The following is a 25,537-nucleotide window of genomic DNA, read 5'->3' on the forward strand; positions in this document are numbered from 1 at the left end:
GTGACGTTTTAATCAGTCAGTCAATCAATTTTGTGAAAGTTGGTTACAAAATGATTTCACATATTCAATGAGAAATATAGTGTAACATTTCGACGGAAACGTTGTCGGGACATGATGATTTCACTATAATTTCACAGTGAACTTGATTCTAATTTTCAGACAAATCAAGGAGTCGAACATAGTTTTAGATATTACAAATTTACTCTGCATTCGCGTCGCCGGGATTATTTATTTCGCTCGGATGCACGCAGATTTCGAGATTAGAGATGTTTGCTACAACTAATTAATCTTTGGGCCGAAACTGTAAGATTTCCAGGTCAATGAGTTGTTCGGGACCAGTTTCAGTTCACAGTTTAAACAAATTACAGATAGATAACAACATGATAGTTGATAACAATGCGATAGTTGAAAAAAGTGTATAACCATATTGCTTGCTTGCCGCGATATCTTTTACTACATTCACAATCCACATTCATAATTAATTCTTATCAATATACAATGGATCTTAGAAACGAATATAATCCAGAAACCCAAAAAATAACATATTAATAAAACTCTGAAATCTTGTAACTTTAAGAAGTGCTAGCTTGAAAATTGTTACAAAAACATACATACGTATATCGCTAAGACAGATATCTGCCGCAAATTTAACCTTTATCACTCTCACGATTATTCCTTAGTCCTTAGGATCCACGCGGCAGGTAGGTCTTATTACCGTGATGTCCAGTCGGTTTCTAAAATCTTTATCCTTGAACATCCATTCCTTTAATGTTAGTTTCGCCAAATGTCATTTTCTCTGTGTGTCTAATTCCCAGAAAACACGATATTTAAAACAAATTGCGATACAAATGAGTTACATATCTGTTCCCCTTGTAATACATGTATGTGGTATAGGTATAAGTATATGTTCCCGCCTATGAGGAAGGGTTCAATCAGCCGTCTGCTTGTTTTAAACCTACTTGTTGTTTTTGGTATCGCGCAACTTGTTATTAATCAGAAACTTAGATAAGATAGGTATTTGTATGTAAGGTAAAAGCTCCTAATACGGCGGTAGTCAAAATCGCTTCCAATTACGGTGGTATTTATATTTCTTAGTTTTATTCCTGTTCTATTCAGTGTAAGTACATCATAACGCAAATGTGTTATTCTCAATTTATTACGGCACGACTTAACTGACATTTGCAACTACAACACATTGGCAACACAACAAAATCAATCAGTTTGTGTCACGGCATCGACGGGACAGGTGTTTTCATACAAACGCGGAACAACAAAAGTAAGCACACTAATATTTACAAAGGCAATTTTTCGTATTAATAGGCCGTTCAAGTTTGTTTATGAATAACTTATAGCATTTCCCTACTTTTAAATTTTTAAATTAAATAGCTTGTTTCACGTTTGTAACTCAGTTTTTACCCAAAAAATAAGAAATAAAATACCGCCGTAATAGGATACGAATTTTATAGACTAATCCTAACTCGGTGGTATAACTCCGTAATAGGAAAAATACTGATAAAATTTAATTGTTTATAACTTTCAAATTATTAAGTTTTTGAATCAGTTACAAGTTCAATTGAAATAATTATTAATCTCATAAATTAATAACCATATTCTGAGGTATGTGTTCTCAATTAGAAATCTAGTTAAATAATAAAACTGTTGAGTACAAAATGTTAGTTTCTTAGGAGGGGTAAAAATTGAGAGGTGTGTTTTAATTTATCACAAATAATATCCTGTGTATAACTGTTACTTCAGTTTTACACATCTTAGCCACAAAATAGTTGTCGTTTGATTAAAAATTTACACTCTTTTGTTAATCGGAATTTTGATGGGTCAGAATTAGGATTATTAAAAACACGAGTAGTTTTCCTAATACGGTGGTAGTTATTTCCAGGTAACTCTGTATTAGGTAATATGGTTTCCTATTATGGCTTTATTAATTAAACAGAAAATCACAAGATTTTAGGGTTTCGTAAATAAATAAAAAAATCGTCTTTTTTCTGATTCTTATTTTTTATAAATGTTTTTTTTTTTGTAAAATCAAAAACATTGACATAATTAAATATTTTAATATCAATTAATGCAATCTACGTAATTGTTCTTTTCATTTTTCATAGCTCAATTCAGGCAGCAGTGGCAGCGGGCAGCATTGACGCAAGTTTTAAAAGAGTTTTAAACTTTATTTTCATTATTTTATAGACCAGTAATCGCTCGAAAAAATAAAACTGTTGGTGACTGATGCGGCGTCGGTTGCTGACGACAGCCAGCAGTTTTGAAGCGAAGCTAGTCTAGTAGCGAACGTTTAAAATTCTTCCGAAGCTGTAAATGCTCTTCGGGCTGCTGTCGACCACTGTAACTGCAGCCTGAATTGACCCTAAACTTTACTTAGGTATCTTATATTAAGTTCACTTACCATTACTAAAGTGATTATTTTTTAATATGTAAAACTTTTAGTTGCAGTTTACTATCCTCTGCGGAGTGTTAGTTTTTGAAAGACTGATGTTATAAATATTTCATTAGGTATTGTTACTTTTTGTTCCTCTACGAAGTGTTGATTTTTGAAAGATTTTAGATGATTGTTATTGTTCGTCATTATTTCTTAGCCAAAGTAACTAATTGTAATAAAAAATAAAACTTAATTCCTAAATGAACCTTCATTTTTTTATATTGTTAAATCCGTGAAAGCTGTACACACGCGTGTAGAAAACACTAAATAATAATATATACATATATATACTTTAAATAAATAATATACTTTAAATTCAAAGTCGTCTTTAATTTCATTAAAGTGAAATAATGTAATTAAATAGTCAATGAACGAAAAACTTACAATAAAGGTACTTACACATTTCTATTATTGTTATACATATTATTTGTACGGAACCTAAATTAATGTACTTCCTGACCCTCCGTATTAGGAGCCGTCTACCGCAGTAATAGGCTCTGACCAAAATCATACCTCCGTATTAGGGAAAATCGACCTGCCTTTTTAAATATTTTTTTTAAATAAGAAATCGCATGAAAGGATACTTAGACTCAACAGCAATACAAAATTTAAATTCCATTTTAGATAATAATTTTGTTTGGAACCTTTAAAAATACTTACTTATGCTTATTTTTGCTTCTTACTTTCAAATGTTGCGAAATACCTCCGTAATAGGTGCTTTTACCTTAGGTGCTATTATAGTGTCGAGTGGTTCCCGACACTTTTTTATAATAGGACCATCTCTATAGGATAGACTCCATTTCTATAGGGCCTAAAAGGCGACTTAGGGAATAGCTAATAAACTTGGGATTCTTTTTGTAGGCGATGGGCTAGCAACCCGTCACTATTTGAATTTCAATGCCATCACTTAGCTTGTCTATCCTACAAGGGATACAGACATGATTATATGTATTTGCTTATTTCCATAATTTGATTTGTTTTATGAAATTTTGTTTATAAATTAAATAAATATACATACGAGTATATAGGGGACTAATCACACAGATTGAGCTCGTCTTTATCAGAGGCGTGATTATGTTCTCTTTAAAAAAAACGCTACGTGACACGTGATCATTTCCTTTAATAGCTCTTGTGGATCTGCTACATTAAAATCAGGATGATATTACTCACTTGCTGTCATTTATTTATATCATCTAAACCACTATGTGTGTTCAAAATTACAGCTGAATTAATTTATGTAATTTATGTCAGCAAGAAAAAATGCAAGAATTTTTACTAAAAAAAAAACTTGTACAAGGACACTAATTATCTCTGAAGAAATTTCTTCCAGTAAGCCCAGTAGGAATAGTTGTAGACTATAACTAACAACAAAATAAGTTAACTAAACTACTAAGTTAAATGTAATTATTTTACTCGGAAATAGTTTCGGAATCCGTACTTTCTTGTAAGAAAATTATAGAAACTAATTTAACATCTTATGCATTAAAACGAAAGCTGCAGGATATATAAATAGCCTTTAAGAATTTATAAATGTTTCATCCCTTCCATTAGTCCATGCCAGTCCTCCAAAGCCTTAAAGTGCGCTCATTCCGAATCTTAATGGATATGAGCAATTTGTACAAATGGCTGTGATCTTTTTGAACCGTGTGACGAGAGAGCTAAGGAAAAATGAAGACAGTTCCACCGGCTTTCAAACGAACTAATAGTTCACTTTACAGTTATTTAAGGTGAAATTTATTTTTAACCAACTTGACTGCTGCAGAAAAAATAACCGCACTTCATTTTATTCTTCTACATTTCATTCATTTAATCACGTCTATATCCCTTGTGGGTTAGACAAAGCCAACAGTATTGAAAAGACTGAAAAGCCACGCAGGTGTATGACTCCATGATAGAACTTAGATTCAAAAAGTGACAGCTTGCTATCCCATCGTCTGCAAGAGTTTTTTTTTTTTACTTTAACGCGTTACTAATTTAATTATTTGGTAATGACGGTTATCGATATGGGTACACAAAACTTGCTCTTCTATAGCAGTCTCTCCCGAATCTGATTAGTAAGAAGAAGGCCTGAACAACCTCTGTTTATAACACCACCGCTGCTTTTTCTACACATGCGCTTTGGAAGCGGCAGTAGTTAAAATTAGATTTAAGTGATGTGACGTCAATAAGTGATACCTTGTGTCCAATATTGAAAATAAATATTTTCTATTCTATTCTATACATCTAACTGATAAGCCGTGAAACAGGTTAAAATATCAATGAGCAAACAGTGGACGTTAATACGAGTACGCAGAGGTGACTAGAAGTATCACTGAACCTGCAACTTTATAGTAAAAAAGAGCAAAGCGTGCTCCGCGAAATATGTATACATAACAAAAACAATATTTTGTATATTTCGTTTTCTGTGCCACAATTCCATATCAAATATTCAAGAACTCAACAAAAGGGCAGGCAGGACGTCATAGGGAGTAGGGAAGCGGTTTTATAAATAAGTAGAGTGCGTATCATAAAAAATATGACGTGTTTTGTACGTTCGTGCCTTTGATGTAGTGCATGATGTGTCTCTTATTTGTTTCTTTTTTTGATAGAATTTAAAACAAGGCATTATTGTAAGTATTTTTTAATGATTATTTCTTTGTTTTTAAATTTAAAGAAAAGCCATACAAGGATATAAAGTATATAAGTTTTCTTTCATGGCAAGTGGAAATAAGTTCTTAGTGTAGTTCTCTGTACATTTGCATAATTACTCGCATAAACTTAATACAGATATCCTTTTACTTAAATACTTTATTGAGGAACTCCAAATTAAGGATGCTGAGTTGTTTAGTATATGATAATTATAAAAACATCAAACTTTGTTACGTTTTCAAGTTGTAGTTTTTAATGAAATGACTACAAGATTCACACGAAATTTGTTTGCATTTCGTGATTCCTAAACTAATCCGAAAATAAACTTCTAAATACATCAGTTAAATTTGTCTGCCTGTCATTGCCTGCTTGTCAGAAATAGGACACATGAATCAGAGAATTTAATATAATATTTATGTTTTGTACGCAGAAACATTATGTAGGAACATTCTTGGCATATGGGATATTTCAGTTTTTCTTTCAAAGTTACGTTTATATTTATATATATGTAATGATATGTATGTTTTTTAAGAAACCTAAAAAGAGGCTCCATAAAATTTATGTTTCCATGAAGTTTAAGGAATTCATTCAGCACCTCATTATATGTTATATTGTTACTAGCTGTTGCCCGCAACATCGTCCGCCATAAATTTCTTTAAATTATGCCAGTTCAGTTCAGACAGAAGGCTCTCAATTCGATCGTATTTTCCATGAAAGACTTACACACATATACATTCACACATCCTTACAAACTTTCACTTTCGAGACTATTGGCTCTGTCTGCCCCGCATCGGATATAGACGTAATTATATGTACGTATTACTTATGAAAAATTTTATAAACAATATAAAAGATTAAGTATACACAGTCCTCTCATTAAAAAACTATATTTAAAAAGGTGTGTTAAGGCGAATGTGTTTAACCTAACGTTGATATCGATTTCAAGTAAAATATGTTTCGAAAAAAAAAGAACTGGGCGCTAGATACTTCTAGATATTTCATTTACAAAACAACATTATCTTCAACAAGAAACAGACTGCCTTGAAAGCTTCCGCTTTCTATAAGCCTCCGTTGTCAAGCGACCACTTAATAGTACCATGGCGTATTGTCGGGACAGGAAACAACAGTAGATGGTCGATTAGGACTGAACACAGTTGAATAGCGATTAAACTAGTCTCCGAATTGAACAACGCAGAGATAGAAGCAATATGTAGCCCTGTGAATGTGTTTTCCTAGATTTACTATCTTAACAATGGGAACATAATTGTTTCTAATCTGTTCAGGCTATATCTTATTAACCAAACTAAAAAACGTCCAAAAAAAAAAAACATAATGAATGTACACACTAACTTAGTTGTGGAAAAACTTTACTATAGTATTCAGTATTCAGTACTCATAATGAATGACTGTATAGTATTCAGTATACAGTCATTCATTTAGTATTCTCGCATGCAACACCTTAGACCTCCTCTTTCTTACCACCAGGCAGGTTGAGGTCAAGCGCACTCAATTTATTGAAAGAGTAAAGTCGTATCATTACATCAACAGGCATTATGACAACAGTACTACATTCCAAAATGGAAATTATGGAACGCAGTCCCTTCCCTTCTCATTACCGTTAACAAAAGGCTCGTACTCAATTTACATTCCATGATAGCACTTGCTACACTATTGTACTACCTTTTGACGACCCACTCGTGTTGTATTCCTTCCTACTCAGTATTAATTAATCAAGCAACAAATGAGATTCAATAGCGCAGAGTCACTTTACACTAAGAGGGATCAAGAGGCAATAATACGAACGTGCCAATACATTTTGAATCAGGGATTGTAATACAAATATTCGCCTTAAAGATAATCAAAGATTTATATGAAAACGTGCAATATCAAAGATTTACACAGATGGATTACATACTCCGAATTATGTAAAGATGGATGAAGCATCAAGATTGAATCCGAACCGTGCTTCCGAATACGGAGTACTCTTTTTAATTTTATAACCAAAAGCAACTTTTTCCGGAAATAACTTCCTATTTTACTATTCCTTTGACAGGAATGTTTGGTATTTCGATTTTGCAGCACTCAGAATTCTTAATTTCAAGCTCTTTGTAGCAAGTTTGAATAGAATCCACTAGAATTGGAAAACAAAGATCGTGTTGAATGAATTACGTTTCGACGCGAAGTTCCTTGAGAAAACTTTATTAGTTACTACCGTATAGAGAAGAAATAATATTATTATCTGATATAAATGGTATAAATACAACCTGTGAAGCTATCTCTCAAGAATAAAACAAAAATTTTTAATTGATTTAATCGATTGATTTGGTACAAAATGTATATCAGGTTAAATGATAATTAAAATTATAAATTACACTAATATGACGTCAATAGGTCTGCTCTAAATCATTATTAGGATCAAATTAAAACAGTTTTTATGACTCCATTTTATCTCTTTAATTTCTTCTTATTTTAACTGTAAGTACCTAGAATTCCATTCGATTTCCACTGCAGCCGTAACTCTTGGAGTCAATAAATTACTCGTTTTGCTCCGATTCCTTCTTTTCTGCCAAAACACACGGTTCCGTGGAGTGTAGTTAAAAGAGATATATCCGATCATTTAACTTATTTTTACGTTATCTCTTTGTTTCACATTAATAATTTTCTTTTTAATTACGGAACTAAAACATACAAGTGGGTGATCATTCGCGTCATCCTCATATGTGCGTGCATCGAGCATGGTTACACATCCAGTTGCCTGAACGCCCTCGCCTCACGATGTTTTCTTTCACCGGTCAAGAGTATCGGTTAGTATTCAAACTAATATACATAACTTTGAAAACTGTCATTTTTACATGGCCGAGGTGGGATTCGAAACTATGATTTCTGTGCATCACGCATTTTAACCGGGCATCTTACCGATTCAACCATCGACGCTCTTACAAAGTCATATTATTATGAGTAATCAATTCACAGTATTAATACAAAAGTCAAACGGTCTGAAATAACTTAAGGAGATTTAATCTGACGAGAATGATGAGACGAGATGATAATTTTAACTTTACGAATTCATAATATAGGCTTGCACGGCTCAACAACAGTACAAAATAGCGACAATATAGAAGAACTTCTATTAAAATGAATACTGTTTATTTGGTCTTGATTATAATTGTACAGAAAATTTGTTACAGCCTATTGCTTAATTTGAGAAATTACATAAATCATTTAAAAAACTTTTCTTCTTGTGTTATATACCCTATTGGTTTAAAGATTGCTTCTCGAAGTTTTATTGTCTTTCTTTATACTTTTACTTTTTAATAACAATATGACACTATGTACACCAAGTGGGGAGAGGCTAGTGTTCTGAGATACAAGCTCTGCTTAGTTTAGGCACTAGTCTCTCACAATCTTTAATGTAATTTGCAACATATTGTTTACTTTGTTAATGTATTTATAGATTGTAGAGGAAAATAAAGATTTTTTGATTTGATTTTTGATTTGATTTGATATTTTTATATTAAGGTAAGCAAACTTGCTTTAGACAGTTTGTCAGACTTTGCAAAAAAAGTCGTTCATTGGTACTCGTATCTATTTGACAACGGTTGTTTGTAAATACGCACATTATGAACACGCCCTTTTCTAAAAAGGGAGGCAGAGACTCCTGTTTTGTGAAATTTCCATTTGGCCATAAGGTTTACAATAAACAACAATGTTTAGGTACATCTAAATACACTTTGTCTGAAAAAATCCGACAGATCATAAGTTAACTAAAATATTTAGCTTCGATAAATATTTTTAATTATTTATCTGCGGTTTATGGATATCTATTAGTTAACTGAAAAATGTATCTAGTGCCACTTCTGATTCTTATTTGATTTGTAATTATAACCCTCTTGTGTGCCATTTTTACTGAATCAACAAGGACATTCCACGATTAATTTTGTCCTTAGTGATCCCTTTAATTAAAGTTAAAGCAAGCCTTTTTTGCACGTAAATTAATTGTAAGATAAAAAGAAGCTTACCCCTAAAATGTTAAAATCTTGAAAAGACTGTTGGCTCTGTCTACTGGCTATGTCTAGCTGTATGGCTTTATGATGGAATTGAGATTCAAACAGTGACAGGCTAGCCCATCGTCTACAAGAAGAATCCCAAGTTTATAGTATAAGTATATATCCTTTAGTCGCCTTATACGTAATCTACAGGAAAGACATGGAGTGGTTCTATTCTAAAGCGCCGAAAACCACACGGTTAATAATAAGAAGACAAAAGATAGAAATAGTGATCAGAATACTTACTACGCGATTCAGAAACTTGGTAATCTCTCAAAGTTATAAAACCATTGCGTATGATAGTATGCAGTCGCTGGAGGGTTGCAACTCGCCGAATCAACTTTTTTTTTTGCGACAATACACGATATCGAACGACAAAGTTAGACGTTTGGAAACTATTTATTTTCAGTATCTGTAAAACTTATTGTTGTGGTCAACGAATGAAAAAAATATCATACAAACACATAATCTTTATCCCTTACGGAGTCGACAGAACAGTTTTGATTAGATTGAAAGACCACGTTCCACTGCATGGCTGATTGTGTGGAGTGAGATTCAAATAGTGAAAGATTGCTAGCCCATCGCCTAAAAAAACGGTCCCATATTTAATAAAGATAAATCCAGATATATCTGTTTAAAAATAAATTTAATATCTTCATGTTAAATCGTCTCTATTGTGTGACACGAAAATTATTGCAATGCACCAAAGCCAATAAGGATGATTTACAGAATGTCTCGAATTTAGATACAATGGCCAACATTAATATCTCGCCTCATCTACAATCATTAATCAGAGCTAATGACAGATAAAAATATTTCCAAAATACCGCCGTACCACGAGGATAAAATATTGCCATAGTTTTTCTCTTAATGCGTCTATTACAAGTTGCATTATCTTAATTGTTATCCATTAATCTTGAGTGTTTATTCATATAATATGAATTGATAAAAAGAGAGCGTTATAGCGTCGGTGGTCGAATTGGTAAGGCTCTGTTTAATGCGCGTGGCGCAAATACTAATATATATCACAGTATAGTAGGTATTACCTTTTTAAACTAATATCTAACATATCATATTTTTTATGTAAGTGCTTGTGAAAATAATAAGCAAAACAATTTTCTTTCAGTATTTTGCAAGACTGTTGGTTCTACCTACTCTGTACCTAAGAGATAAATAAGTGACTGTGTGATGCATGTTGTGATATGTATTTCCAAAAGAACAAACATCAATTTCAGACATAAAAGTTTTGCATTAAAATCCTTTTGCCTGTGGCGGCTTAAACGATATACTTTCATAAATTCTACTACTGAACGAAAAAGGCTGGGGCACACAATCTGGTATTAATTTTATACTTATCGTTAACTGAATGTGCTCCCAGGTTGCATCGTTAGGCATGTCGGTTCATAATTTTAAGGCTGAAAGGTTAATATTATTTTAGCTTTCTTCTGTATATTTCTAGCTTTTCGAGTAACAGGTAGGTAAGTATTCTTTTACATACTACAACATAAAAGTAAATAGCCCTCCTTTTTACTTAGCCGTAGTCGCGTAAAACTCAAGTTTGCTCAAGTGCAAGTAACTGCTTCATTATCATTGCACAAGTACCTTAAACTGGTCGTTAAGCAAATTAAAACATACGATTAAACATAGTGAATGAAAGCATAATTGTGTAATTTAATTTTTGACTTTTGAATGATTATTTCTTAAAACCCGTATTTAAAAAAGTCCTTTTTTTTAATAATAATAACAACAGTTTAACAACTTAGTGTGACCTAAGCTTAAGCTGACTATTCGTTTCAGAATTTTTCAGACATCAGATGAAACAAACCCGGTGAAACTCTATCGGCTTAATAAAAGAGATATCACGGATAAAAGAAAACGTAAGTTACGCCGAGGCAATTCCTATAGAAACGTCAACATCTATAAATTGTTAGTTAACGCGAGAAGTTCATGATGAGAAGGCTATTTTATTAGGCGGTGTGATTACTGTTTGACTAAATCGAAATTCGGATTGATATATATATTTCTATGCCTATAATATTAAAATTTCTGTGCAAAGTTCTCTATGGTAATTATTAAAATAAGGATTTTTCTAGATTTCTTAGCATTTTGTAAATCGGTTCAGAAACTGTGTCACAGAGTATGACTATTTTCATTATAATCCTTAATCCACGTGACCACATTCCTGCATCGGTAAGTCAGGTTTTAACTCGAAGCGGCTCCCGACTGACATTCATAACCTTCAAAGCCATTATAGTAATATGAGTCTTGATATCAGTGACAAAAATATATCGCTCCAATGAGATTATGTCTACTGTGACCCTTAGCAAACGGTCAGTGGAAGTAAAACGAGACGATATTAAGGTCGATTGGAGGCCATGTAAGCCTAGATTGGTTTCATAAAAGCACCTTAGGGACGAGGTATATAGCGAAATAAAACGATTTGTAACTTTGGGACGCAAACAGCGCTAGAAGTATTAAAGTAACACACTAGAATTCATGTGAATATTTACATCTGTCAGTCATTTTTGTGATTTTTTTTTATTAATAGCTGAGATACAGAAAGGTGAGAAATGTAACCGGACCTAATGCCAGGTGGAAGGAGGCAGTAAATAGATATCTAAGACGCAGCCCAATCAGAACTTAGTTTTTTATCGTGGCCTCAACGGGCGCGAATCCGGAACTTTGATTTCAGAGGTATGAAAACTATCACTGCGCCAAAAAGGCCGCCTTTTAGTAATCCATAAAGAGAATTCTGATCATTTTGATACAAGAGCTCACTTTGATATTCATTTTTCTTTGATAAATAATTTGGGGATGCGAACAATATTTTGCATATTTTGTCCTAGTTTCAGTTGATGTAGATAAAATATGAATGCTAACTACATCCGAATGTAGTTACAGTTCATAAAACACAAAGAATTTACGACTTGAGATTCGGAATAAATGTGTACTTGTGCGAAATTGTTTGGTTAAAAATGGATTTAGAGAAAATTTCCTTTGTCGGTATTTTTAAGGATCTGTAGTTTTTTAGTTGTTGTGTACCAGCGCCATTCAAGAAGGTGTCATGTAACTTAATTGAATATCTTATTAACGAAAGAAAAGAAGACATAAAGCTCTTTATCAAATTAACAAACAAGAATATAATAATGATCATTTTGCATAAATTTTGTTTGATAACTCTTGTATAGTTCAGTATCGTCCAATTTATGTAAATCACGCAATGACTGACTGTTAATTTCCGCCAAATGAACAATGGAAGGACATTTCTGCCCTACATCTCCTGCTTTCGTAATCCTCGGATTTAAATTTAATATTTCACCATCCCATTTTTTCTTGCGATTAGTATCTGTCATTGCAATTGAAACATTTTGGATATTAGAATAAGTTTGAGAAAAAAAAATGGAAAATTAGCATGAGCTTAACCTTTAAGAAACAAGAGCTTCTACTGAGTATTCACAATATTACCTAAATTAAAAACTTATTTCCGTGTGGTTCCCGGAGGCAATACAAAAAATAATATCCACTCCATTTTTTTTCCATGGATGTCATAAAAGGCGTCTATGGGATAGGCTTATAAACGTGGGATTCGTTTTTAGGCAATGGGCTACCAACCTGTCATTATTTGAACCTCAATTTTATCATTAAGCCAAATAGCTGAACGTGGGCTTTCAGTCTTTTCGAGACTATTGGTTCTGCCTATTCCGCAAGGGATATAGACGTGTTTTTATGAATGTTGTATATTAAACTTAGCAAAATACATAATAATTAAGAAATACATTATAAGAATAAACCATTGGAATTCTACCCTCATACATAATACATATACTCACTTGCACACTTGCATACAAATTGAAATTCTATCTAAATAAAAAATTTAAAATTGTAAAACACGAATTTGACAAATAATTTGAAGCAACAACAAATCCGGACAAACCATAAATTCATCAATGGATATAAAACTTTAATACCGTCGTTTAAACTTATCTAATAACGTTCCAATACCAAAAGTTTGTGAGCAAAATATACGACAGATGTTTAACACCTGCATACTTTTATATTAGAAGCCGATAAATGTTCCGGAAGCGGGATGTTTTATGGCCAGTTGGCAATATGAAATTGAAGCGAATCCATAAAAGTGCTGCTGAAATCGTCCGACGATTTCCCGCACTTCGGCTATTAAGGCCTCGGCCTGATTGAATGCTAATAGCGGTTCTAAAGTTGAACTATTGTTTTCAAATCGCTCGTGCTTGCAATGGAATGTTCTGGTATTGATCACAACATAAAGAAGTAAAAATAATAATTCAAGTGAAAAATGAATTGATATTAAAAGAATCTAACTTTTTTGCACTTTCAAATTAACAATTTATAAGGTGGTATTTTAAACCTGCACATATCTTAACAAAAGTAACATGAGAAATTTGTATATTGATAAAACGAAAAAAAAGCTTGTTTGAAGCGAGACCTATCGAGTTGAAATTAAGCAGATATTTATTTAAGTTTGAGAAATTAGAAATATTGATAAAACGAAAAAAATCTTGCTTGAAATTATTTATTAAAGTTACGAAGCAAGATAAGATTTTTAAACATACTCGTTTGAATAGTGTAATCGCTTATAATATTCGCTGTATGTACGACCTCAGCTTTACAAAGTTGCATATCCCACGATCGGTTCAGAAAGTGTGGATTGTTCGTTCCGGCCACGGCGGATATTTTCGCTCGGCTACAAGCCCTGCGGGACTGTTATGTATCTTCAATGGACTGAAGTTCATTTGAATTGAAAACCGAAAAACGATTCAGAACTGTGGAACATCGGCTTCATCAGTGGCTTTTGGAAAGTAACTGTCGCGAAGGTTTTGTCTTCCAAAGGGATATTTGAAATTTTTTTGAAGAATTTTTATGCGATTGCTTAGATCTCAGTTTTGATTGTTGCGAAAGACGTCATTTTTCTCATTTACCCCGTAAAAAATAAGGATACTGTAGGCATTGTATGCAGTATTGGTAAGATTGACGTACACGTTAATTGCTTTAAACAAAGAATGAATGTTCTTGTTACTCTTAAAAATAATATATGATACTCTATGCTACGGTCAGTTTTGACCATATTCACCTAATTAACATATTTAAAAAATTGTGATGCGCAGTGAAGTTTTCATTGCTTAAAGCAGGAAAGCTAGTTTTAAAAGCTTTCTCTGAATCAATATACCCCTTGAACATAGCCATATGATACATTTATCAAATGGAGCACAATGTAAGGGGAATTACGCTCATGCATATTTCAGTGAATCTGAGTTACGAGAAATAGAATGGAAGATTCAGAACAGACTTACAGTTTTTATATTGGTTTAATAATGTTTTTTTTTTATTTAATTTGTTACTCATTTGTTTAGTATATTCAATTCAACTATTTTGATCTCGTTTTTTAGTAATAACATGATAAAGAGTAAACTCAATAATGTGATAATATGTATGTTGAAAAGTGAAAGAGTTTATGTAAAGAGAATAAAAATGGGAATGCATAGTTGCATGCTTTGGGCATGTGGAGAGGAGGAATACTTAGCTAAGCTAAAATACAACGAAAGTCTTTATTTTTGTAATGTTTGGAGCGTTTGAAGGGGAAGGCTTATACGAATCTTGATTAAATCGGGAACTTTCTGGTGAACAGCCAACTGGAGAGTATCCTTAACCGATGAGTCTGCATAAAAATTGTGATGAATGAGGAACCGCCGAGCTTGTATGAAGAGAGTTATGAATGTGGACGAAGCGAAAGAAGTATGCAGAGATCGTGGCAAGTGGAAAGAGGTAGTCTCTGCCTACCCCTCCGGGAAAGAGGCGTGATTTTATGTATTATGTATGTATGTATGTATGAATGAGGATAGTGTTAAGTATGCAAGGATTTTGTTAACTTGTGTACAAATAGGAGTAGTATTATGCGCTTACTCCTCCAGCATGTGTGACCGTATGTATTTATGTTTGTAAAATGAAAGCAAAACCCTTCGAGAAACAGGTGTGATTATTATGTATATAATGCGCAATCTCAACACGACTCATGTTAGTATATTATTATATAATATTATTGCTAATAACACCATGACTTGCCGCTTTTTTCCTTAATTAACTAGTTTTTTATTGTTTATCGATTGACTGGAATCCCTTTATGAGATAAGTCCGCCATTGCGAGTGATTTATTTTATAACTATATAACTATTGTTATTACTGTGTAAGTATCTGTGCGATTAAGATATTACAAACAAACAAAATCATCTTTATTTGAAGACAGTTAACCATTTCGAAGTTCATAAGGGTGAATCGTTTACCTGCGAGGTGTCCAACCAATTTCCACAGATTGTTGTACCCTTTACAGCCTGACAGGAGATTATGAAAACCGTATTGTACGACAACAATGGCGCCGCAAATTAAACGCCTAACTAGCAATCTGCCTGCGATGCCGCCTGAGGGCTTGTTTATCTTCGAAAGGCCTTCTTTTGCAAATTATGAGATAAATAACTTGTTTAAATACGAGTATCATAGTGTCCTGATGGCATATATGAGGTTCAACCGTTCAAGGCGTGGTATCTTATAAGATTATTTGACTGTACATCTCTTTTGATAATTTTTGCTGTACATATTAATTGTTTTATCTTTTAGTCTTCGATCATTTCATACATGATTAACAAATAAAATAAAAATATTTATATTTTTCACGTGTTCTATTCTGTTTTTATTCAAATGTAGATAATTGTGGTATAAGGTTAAGAAATACCAGCATATTTTCTCTAATACCACTTTTCTGTTACTGTTACATTCGCAAAGAGTCCGTTTGCTTTTTAATGGTATACATAAATATAGTCATATGTTTATCCTTCGCGGAGTAGACAGAGCTATTCTTAAAAAGGCTGAAAGGCCACGTTCAACTATTTGGCTTAATGATAGAATTGACATTCAAATAGTGACAGGTTGCTAGCGCTTTGCCTTAAAAGAGAGTCCCAATTTTAAGCCTATCCCTAAGTCGCCTTTTACGACATCCATGGGATAGAGATGGAGTGATCCTATTCTTTTTTATATTGGTGCCGGGAACCACACGACACATTACCGACTTTGGTAAACGTCATAAAGAACAACTATTAGAATAGAAATATTCTGCCAGGTAACAGGAACCGGGTTTATTGTAGGTTCTTATTCAATATTCTGTTGATATTTCTTGTGAACTGTGTTAATAAACTATTCGCGGTACGAATCAAATACTAACATTTAGGTATTCCGTACGCATGGATGAACAATTTAATGAAAGCATTTCTGAGCGATTTGATATGTGCTCGTTCAATTTCAATAGGAATTTTTTGGTTCATGCAGTTTCCTGTTAATTGGGAATTCCATTATTAACAAATTTGACCAATATGTATACAATGCCGTTATTATGAGATGTATATTCAAAACTTTTACATCGTCTCGTTTGAGGTAAAACAATTATTAAACAAAACGTTTAAGGTAAAAAGTAAAAGCCAAGAAATTGCTAGCCCTACTTTATATTACAATTCAAACAATTAATATGTATGTCGTAAAAAGTGACTAAGGGAATACATTCATTCATCTACTACAAGTTTGGTCTGGTAACAAAGAAAAAGCATAGGGTAAGCTGCTTCTTTCCCTACAGAGATAATGAAATTTCAAAGAAAGAAAGGAGTTATATGTATACTTGATTTTTTTTTTCAATCTCAATATCATCATAAAGCCTTTCAGAACGAGGTCTCAGTCTTTTCGAAACATTAGGTCTTATTACGTCTGGAATAAAAAGGTGATATATCGATGGTTCCTACGTATACTATCGTAATCCACAAAATAGCCATTTTCGTTTTATTAGTATTTCCGAAATATTTTATTATAAACTATCTAATTCACAAACAAAAAAAATTCTATCATTTAAAATTAAAAAGTTTTCACACGTATATAATAGTATGTTGCCGTTTCCTGCATAGTATACCGTCGTAATGTCTTATACGATCTGCTACGGGGAAGGTAGGAGCGGAGTTGGCAATCGTAACGATTACTTGCGGTTTGGTACGCTGCAAAGAAGCGCGATATTTTCGTACAGCGCGTCTGCAGATTTCACACATAATACAATAACTAAATTGATGTATGTTAAGAATGCGTAATAAGTATAGGATGGATTATTCAAAACAACACGCTAGAGGTCGACAATTATGCGATATTGCATTAAAAACGACAACGGCAAGAAATGACACTGTTGTTTCTGAATCAATTTCTATCACCTAAGATTTGGCGTTGCTCAATAATAATGTAGAAGAAACTGGATGAGTACTGAGTAAGTATACTGACAAGAAATTTGTAATATTCAAGTATTTGCTTATTTTTTGCCAATAGTTAAAACTTAAACTATAGTAAATATAACACACGATTGTTTACGTTATTCATTTGCATTGAACAAGTATCGTAAGTATCATTTACTATTAATTACATTGTCATCAAAACTTTTTTTTTATCGTATGCAATACATACGATTTTTTACGTGGTTAATATTGAAATATTTATTATAGCATTTACACTTACTACAATTTACATTGTTAAATTATATTTTTTTATTGATAGTAATGTTTAGTTAAGATTGTTTACGTCTTAGATGCAAAATAAATATGTATCTTATGTATCATTTTATTTAAAAAAACGGCCATTAATAAATCTTACGGAATTAATCACTTGCTATTTAAAAATTTTTTATACTCATCATTATCAGAAGAAGCAGATTTATAAGAAATTGACACACTTTCTAAAATGAATATGATGCCGGTATTTTGATGCAAATATTACAAATAATATTTTAAATCTACTATTGACATATGTAAATATCACAAAAGTAGATTTTATCAGTTATTATATTTTCAGGAAACATTTTAAGCAACTTATCTGAAACTATAATTGATCACTTGTAGCATTCCCCTGTTCATAGAGTACTTAACGATTTTTTCACCAAAGTCTTCAAACACACAGTACCCGTCTTGCCCTGAATGTACAACTAACAATGTAGAATAAATAGGCATGATTTTTGCCCGTACTTTATTGGTGATCAAACTATTCGACATCCTTAGCAAACACGCCGTTAACATATTTTAGTGATGTTACACCTACTCCCGAAATAAAAAAGGTAACTAAACAGACAAGGACCATTAGAAACAGTACATTTATTAGAAGACAGTATAAGAATGTATGGATATATGCAAAAAGAAAAATAAAAAAAATCTTGGTAAGGTGTACGTGACTCGTGAAGGTATACAAAATCCGAAAAAAGAAATAAAATCACCGTGTAAATGTCGATTAAAATGTTTCAAAAATATATCAACTGACCAAAGAAAAGCCAGTTTTGCTTTGGCTTTCTGGAAATTTGGTAATCATCATAAACGATGGATTTATGTATATAATCTAGTAAACCAAAATCTTAAGCGAAGAGTTTATATTGATACCCAATCCCACCGAAAATACAATATATGGTATATAAGTATTGATTGGGGTAATCAATACTTATATACTAGGTACTTATATTCCCGAGTCAGATAGTACAGTTGAAATTACATTATAGTTTGCAAAACAGTTCTTATCTACGCTGATGAACAGTGAACAATTTGTTTACACAGTAATACAGAAGACAGACTCTTCTACAGGTACTGTTGCTACTGATAACCGAGGCAAGCATTAAAATTATCCATGTAAATATCTGCTGATGCCAGGAAAAGCGTATGTGACCATATCAAATGCTTCCAATCTGTAGAATCCCATTATACTCGAAAAGATAATTTTAAATTGTATTTAGATAGTGACATAAACTTATGCTATTTGCGCGGTCTTAAGTTGGTTGTCCGATTTAATATTTAAAGAAGTAATGGCAGGGGCAGTCGAATCTAGGTTTTGGTTAGCTAGCGCCACAGGGTAAACCGGAATAGAATAGATTATGCAGCTTACATGTTAACAACGTGTAATGATTGTGTTTTTTATTTGGATTTTTTTGGAAAAATATATATATATAACAAGAAGAAGACAGTGTTTATGCATTGATTAAAGGAAAAGCCAATAATACCTAAATATATCTATACTCCTTTGGAATGGTTTGCATAAGTGCGATGGGCTAAGCAAGATGGAAAACCTTATAATGTTGTTGAGATGGATCATACCAAGTTATTGAATAATAAATCAACTTTGAGCTTTAAAAATTGGTCTGAAAATATTAACAGTGAAGTAGTGCAATGGATAAACATAAAAGAAATAAATATATTTTCTTCTGAGCCTAATAAACTTCTTTATAAATATAATTTAGATGAATCCCAATACATGACCAAATACAAGACGACGACTCCAAGATAGTACCCATATTCCTCCACTTTATGATTATGTGCTCCCCATATCTTTGGCTAAAAATGACCTAATAAGTCTTTGCAATAGTTCAATTATTCCAGCAGTTCAACATAACTTTAACTAAGGGATAGGCTTATATACTTGGGATTCCTATTTTAGGTGATGGGCTAGCAACCTGTCTCTATTTGAATCTCAATTCTATCATTAAGCCAAGCAGTACAAAAAAGAATAGGACTACTCCATCTCTTTCCTATGGATATCGTAAAAGGCGACTAAGGGATAGGCTTACAAACTTGAGATTCTTTTTTTTTAGGCGATGGGCTAGCAACCTGTCACTATTTGAATCTCAATCCTATCATTAAGCTAAATAGCTAAACGTGGCCATTCAGTCTTTTCAAGACTGTTGGTTTTGTCTGCCCCGCAAGGGATATAGACGTGACCATATGTATGTATGTAAGCCAAGCGGTTGACCGTGGCCTCTTTTGATAACTGTTGGCTCTGTCTTCCCCGCAAGAGTATATTCCCGCATAGACGTGATTATATATCGTATAATAATATATTATCTCTATATTGTGCATATTGTTTGCATTAAAAACACACAAATCATAAAGAAATATTATTTTACTTTATCAAGATAATTAATTTTAGTTGTTATTTTTTTAATTCTGGAGAAAATGTTTATTTTATGTGCAATTATTATGTTCTAAAAGTATGAAAATAAAATAATCTCTGATTCTTTGATTATGATCAAAAATTCCAAAAATATTAATTGGTGTAATAATTTATTATGCACAAAATTAAAACCTTACACTCAACTGCCTATTTTCATAATGAAATTTATGTTTTAAATAAGTTTTAAATATAATATCCCAACATACGTGCATAAACAAAAATCTTATATTCCCGTAAAAAGCAGTAAGTAACTCATACCACATTTTTTGTTGACAAATATACAAAGTAAATACTCGTAAAGGAAAGATACGATTTTTTGATCGACAAATTATACGAAGTAAATAATTGTAAAGATAAGTTACGATTTTAAAAAAATTTTCGTTTCAGCGTAAAGTATCCTAACAACAATATCTCAGAAACTATAACATATTTATAAATGAATGTTATTATATTCATATACACTATACTTCAAGTAATTGTAGAAAAAAAAATCATGTGTCTAGCTTAAAATTTACAGGAACTACACACTCTAACACGTTCAATCGTTTCTCCTGTAAAGTTACATTTTAAGACATACGATAGTATACTTGGGAGCCATCGATATGTATGTAAGATTAACATTCACCATGAAATTGACACTTATTTTGAAAGTGGAATTGAAGACCCTCGCAAGTACCCTTTTGGCACTCCTTTCTTAGGACCCAAGTGATAGATGACGTCATTATCCCTTCCTTCCTTAACCACTAACCCTAGAAATTCTTTTCCGCAAACGCAGTTATTCAAATATTTATGTAGACTAATTTAGGAAGTATACATACATAAAATGACACTTCTAAAGGAGTAGGCAGAGCCTTTTTCTTTCCACTTACCACGGTCCCTCCATACCTGTTTCGCTTCATCCACATCGTAATTCTCTTCAAGCAAGCTCGCCGTTTTCGGTTATCCCTCACGCGGTAGACAGAGCCAACAGACTTGAAAAGTCTGAAAGACCAGTTTAGCTGTACGACTTAGTGATTTTCAGAAGGCAATCATTCCTAAATCCTTTCCTTGTAGATTATTGTAAGTACTTTCAATCATTCATTCATATAGTCACGTCTATATTCCTTGCGGGGTGACAGAGCCAACAGCCTTGAAGAGATTGATAGGCCACGTTCAGCTGTTAGGCTTTATGATAGAATTGAAATTTAAATAGTATCAGGTTTCTAGCCCATCATCTAAAATAAGAATCCCAAGCTTATAAGCCTATCCCTTAGTCGTATCTTACGACATCCTTAGGAAATGAGATGAAGTGGTCCTATTCTTATTACATTGGTGCCGGGAACCACACGGCACTTTGTAAGTACTTTTATATTTTATTTTACTAATTCATCAAGAAACATCAAAATCTATACGTATAGAGGACGTCCTTACGACATCATAAAATATGTAAAAATATCACAGCAATAACTACTATCTATATCCAATCTTTATACGTACTTCCAAAAGGTCCTTCAATATAGTTAACTTTCTATAAAGATCTCTTCATTGATTTCAATAGGCCATATCCATCCATAATACCCATGATTTTATCGAAGGATGCCCTCATATTTCCCTCAATTTATAAGGGTGCCCTTTGCGGTATGCGGTTTCCCGGTTTTTTTACGCATATTACAAATGGTATGAATTTATTTACTTAACTTTATTAACTGCTTAAGTGCCTTATGGCATTTTCCACGATACCCGATATTGTCTGGCTTTGAATCTCATAGAAGCATAAAATGTATTTTGTTACGAACAGGTATTTTATTTCCAGTTCGTATTTTGCTTCAATCGTGGTCAGACGTTTATTTTTATTAAATATAACCGATCTTGACTTGTTAAGTAAATACACATAATTACGACATATAAAACGTCTATATCCTTTGTGGCTAGACAGAGCCTACAGTCTTGAAAAGACTGATAAGCCAAGTTTAGCTATTTGGCTTAATGAGATTCAAATAGTGACAGGTTGCTAGCCCATCGCCTAAAAGAAGTATCAAGCGAGTTCCCAATAATAAACCATAAAAAAGACAGAACCACTCCATCTCTTTCCCTTAGATGTCGTGAAATCCAGTTGAGAACTTATTATAAATTTATATCTAAATGAAAGAAATTTTAATATCCGTCTTCTGCGACCAACAATGTAATCCAAGTAACACTCTAGCATATCCGAGACGTGAACACGAAAAATGAATATTTTATGAAAACACTTGCATTTCTTTTCGGTATGCAATAATAAGATGCAAATTCGTAACAAAGAATGCACTATGAATGCCGCCCTACGTCGATGGGTGCATTGGAATGCCGCAGAATCCGCTGCAGATGTTCTCCCGTTTTCCATTCCCACTTGCGGAACGCGATGGAATTCTTGTGCTGTGCAATGTTGACTGATTGTGTTGTGATTTCTTGTATATGAATAGAATATTGTTGGTTTTAATTTTTTTTTTCTTTTGTTCGTTTTTTTTTTAACTTTCTTTCCATACTTGTAATTGGCTATAAAGCTTTCGCAAAATCAATTGGGGAGCTCACAGACAGGCCAATACTCAATAACTAGGTCTAAAAATATAAGAAAACTTTGGACCAAAGACTAGTCACTCAAATTTGCGTAAGGTATGTGAAATCTAAATTTTAAATTATAATAAATTTATAAATTTAAATTAAGTGAAGTCCGCCTCCAGGCTTTAGTCCCGGTTGCATCCTCACCAGTCTGGAGAGGAGCCGGGGGTATGCCTTTGACCATGGATCCTTGATTGGGTGAGTCAGGTTTTTACTCGAAGCGACTCCCATCTGACCTCCGCAACCATTACAGGTAAGCCTAAGCCGTATTGGATGGATCATGGTTACACTTCCAGTTGCCTGAATGTGCAGGTTTTCTCACGATGTTTTCGCTCACCGTAAGAACATCAGTTACCGAACACCGACGCTCTATACAGACAGATCTCAATAACTGGGCCTAAAAATCAATGAAAAACTTCAACAAAAATTAGTCGCTCAAATTGCGTAAACTATGAAAAAGTAAAATGTCTCTGCCTACCCCTCCGGAAAAGAGGCGTGATTTTATGTATGTATGTATGTATGAGACAATCTTTGAAATTTTTGATTGTTATAAATTTCAATACTTTGAAGTTTTATGAAATATTGAATTAGGTAAAGATTTAATTATTGTCATACAATTCTTGCTTTTATTTTACTATATATTCATGGGGAAGTAAATTTATTTGTAGGTTACCTCTTCAAGCTTTACTGTAGGTACAAATCTTAATATTTTTTTTTCAATATTTAAACTTAATAATTTAAAGATCATAAGTATAAATAAAAAGGCTAAATATACAATAAATATTACAATTTAATTTTGTATAATGTATATCTCTACTAGGTATATCAATTATGAAGTAGGAACAGTCGCATATCAAACAAAAAACCGCAGTTTACAAACTGATATTGCAAATTGCAAACCTTTGAACCCAGATTAAAATTAATGATTTCCTTAGCGAACTAATTTGAGTGGATAATGGACCTTTTGTATGAAAAAGTAATTTGTATGAACCCTCCCTAACCCACCAATTAGAATGTGAAAAGTGGGTAGCGGAACGTTTTTCGATTAATCATCACATCCGATGGCCCATGAGTAATAACAAACGTAGAAGGTAGACTTCATACAACGATAAATAAAAAAAATATTTTGTGAAAACGAATTACTTTACCAAGTATTGTTTTTGTACATATTATATAGGTATTTAAATTTATTTCACAATTAAGATTATTGTTTTAACCTGAATGAAAAAAACATGCCCACAGATCTCATAGCTTTTAGTTTAAGAAACCATAGATAAAAACGTGTTATTAACAGGTATGTACAACAGAACAAAAAGTGAAAAAACTTTCGTTAAAAAATGATGACTTAGAAAATACAAACAAAAATATAAAATATATATTTACTCATGCGTTTGGTAAAATCGAGTCAGTATTGAGACTTCGTGCGGTTGACCTCTATTTGGGGTTCCAATTTAGATTCCTCTTTTTGTCCTTCCAAAATTATTTAATGACGTCTCAAGGCCATGATATAAATAAATATAAAACCTTTTTTGTAGCTTTTACAACATTAAATTTAGGGTAATTGTAAAAATAAACTTTTAAAAAAGGAAAATAATATCTATTTTTTTTATATAAATTTAATCAATACTCGTATTAAACCTTATAAACACCGAAATGGACTTAATGTTACACTGCTTTTTCTAACAGTTTTAGGAGCTATTTTTAGATATTCTTCTTCTAAAACTAAACGTCTTGATTTTACAGTTCGGAAAAGCTTTTAACTCTAATAAAACGCTCTGGATTTTTCCTTTATCCTTTAATTCTTAAAGGTTTACTTTGACTTACTAACGTCTTAGTTTCGCTAGAATGAAGTATTTTTGCTCAGTTATTTTTGAGACAATGATGAATGTGGATAAATCGAAAGAAGTATGCAGCCATCGTGGCAATTTCTTTGTCTTGGAAATTAAGTAGGTACGAGTATTTGGTTTTTATTGCGTTCGTAGTGTTAGTAAGCAGAGCTTGAAGTTGTCGGATGTTAGCATTTTCCTACAAGCGTAAGTCCTGGTTGCGTCCTCTCCAAAGGTGCACACACAGTAGGGAAACCTAAGTCATAATGGGTTATAGCTACAAATTAATGCCGTGTAGTTTCTAGCACTAAAGAATAGGACATAGGAATGGGATAAAGACGTGATAATATGTATAGAAAGTCAGTAGCTTAGACGTGCATTGTAGGTTTCGTACGTAGAAGCATCTGCTAGCAATAAAACTAACGTACATAACTCAGAAACTATTCATCGGTGACCACAGTAGAAGTTGGACTTGTACCTGTGAATCACGCTTTTTATCCGGGCACTCCGTCAGACGTCAGAGGTCTTCAAATAATAATAAAACAAAGATTATAGTTCCTTCGAAGTTATAGTCTAGTTCAGAACAATCCCCGTATCGCTTTGATTTTCTTCGCTTGGCTCATTATTACTTTGTGTTGAAGTTTAGTTGGAAGAAGATTGGTAAGTGTATGTGTATATGTATAATAAAGTGTATGAGAGATTTCGCAAGTATACTTACTGGAAATTGTGACGAGAGTTAGTGATTAGAAAGCACAGTTTTATATTGTGTGCGTCCCTTAAAATTTTATCATAAAACCGCAATCATTTTCAAATAAATGCGAATAATGATTCGTCATAAAGTTTTTAGGCATAATAATATTGAGGCAAAAAACAATATATTATCATTCCCTCGACGTAGAGAGAGTGCTGAGTGACGTGTAGTGAGGCTCAAAGTGCTTGAAATAAGTCAAGTTTCTAATTGTTAATATCCAACTTTTTTTTCTAAT

The 25,537-nt window shown here is 32.7% G+C and overlaps 1 protein-coding gene across 1 annotated transcript in view; it reads left to right on the top strand.

Annotated features, from left to right (window-relative positions):
- The window catches only part of LOC106136367 (suppressor of lurcher protein 1), a 208,658-nt gene that overhangs the window by 60,592 nt on the left and 122,529 nt on the right, over positions 1 to 25,537 (top strand). The window lies entirely within an intron of this gene.

This window comes from Amyelois transitella, chromosome 10 (genome assembly GCF_032362555.1).
Source record: "Amyelois transitella isolate CPQ chromosome 10, ilAmyTran1.1, whole genome shotgun sequence".
NCBI classification, from domain to species: Eukaryota; Metazoa; Arthropoda; class Insecta; order Lepidoptera; family Pyralidae; genus Amyelois; species Amyelois transitella.